This window comes from Etheostoma cragini, chromosome 24 (genome assembly GCF_013103735.1).
Source record: "Etheostoma cragini isolate CJK2018 chromosome 24, CSU_Ecrag_1.0, whole genome shotgun sequence".
Classification (NCBI taxonomy): domain Eukaryota; kingdom Metazoa; phylum Chordata; class Actinopteri; order Perciformes; family Percidae; genus Etheostoma; species Etheostoma cragini.
In genome coordinates this window covers 2,987,505-2,988,967 of record NC_048430.1, presented here as the reverse complement: position 1 = coordinate 2,988,967, position 1,463 = coordinate 2,987,505, and positions in this window count along the sequence as shown.

The following is a 1,463-nucleotide window of genomic DNA, read 5'->3' as shown; positions in this document are numbered from 1 at the left end:
GGCCCACCACCCTAATTGCTCCACAGACGGAGAAGTGAAGAAAGTCCATGCTTGGTGGTCTACGTCGCTGCCCCCCCCAGTCTGCAAGGCCCTTGGCCAAAGACATGAAGGACCCCTCCAAGGCTGTTTTGTTTGTGCCTGCTGCAATTACATCCCACAGCTGATGTACTGACTGTGGAGACAGGCAGGCAAACTGCAGGGTGTAGTCACCAGAGAATGGCCATATCAGTCAGAAGGATGCCAGTTGGTTTAGCCGTGACGTTGCTGGTAAAAGGCAATTTGTTAATGTACACTGAATCTCCCATTAGAGCATCTTACATTACAATCAGATATAATAATACAGTCATACTGAACATCCAGAAATTTCACGGCAAGATCATGTCTGCAGTTGGGATTGATTCAACAGTGAATCCTTTTTGCAAACCTCCCAAGCTCCAAAAGAAATCACAATAATTCAAAAACAAAAATATCTAATTTAAAGGGGATGTCACTGTTGTGTTTACAGCTTGTTGTGCCCAAAAGTGGCCAAAAGAACAACAAAGATAGGCATCAAGTTCTTTTTTCAACCACGCAGGAATATAGGCAACATCTGCAAGTCTACCCTCTTTTGAATTAAGAAGACACCGACAGTTCTCTATGCATCTATGCAACAAAATATGTAAGATTAATGTTGGCAAAACCTCTATACCAACATCTACATATTCAAGGCATTTTTTATTTCACATTCATTTTAGAGTAACATATGCCTTCAGAAAGATTGATATAGGAACTGTCCATCACCAAGATGGACACTTGTCTTTGACATGACAAATATGTAAAAAACATATACACAGTATACTCATTTATGACAGCTGGTCCTTTTCACACAACTCAGACCATTACTGTTGCATTAAAGGAATACGCCAAAGTTTTTTCAATCAAAATGCTTAATTTGTTCATTTTAGGGTGAAATATTCCTTTTAAAAAGACCACCTCAGAAACGGGAGTTTAGTCTGGGTTGAAATGCCCTTTTGCTGTGCTTCCCATAATCATTCAGAACTGGCAGACACACAAGAAGCAGTACACTGATTTATGGTCATGATTATTCTTTGCAGGGCTTATATCACCGATCCAGCTGAGGCCTAATACTGCAGAGTTTCTGAGGAAATGAGATGCAAATTTGAAAATCTGAGTTTTTGGAAAGGATCTCATTGTATCCCAGGCTAAGGCAAAAAAAAAAAATGCTTTAAAGACCATGAAACTATCTTTTTTGTGTGTAGGTGGATCTCATTTCAAAGAAGCTGTCATCAGTAAGTTGCAAAGTGACGAGACGTCTGTAATGGAGTTATTTCTCTAATCAGTCAGAGCTCAGTAGACCCCGCAGCTGTCAGAGCCGCTTGTTACAACAGAAAACACCTTGAACTTGTGTGACATACACCCACCTGTCACCTAACACACACACACACACACACACACACACACAC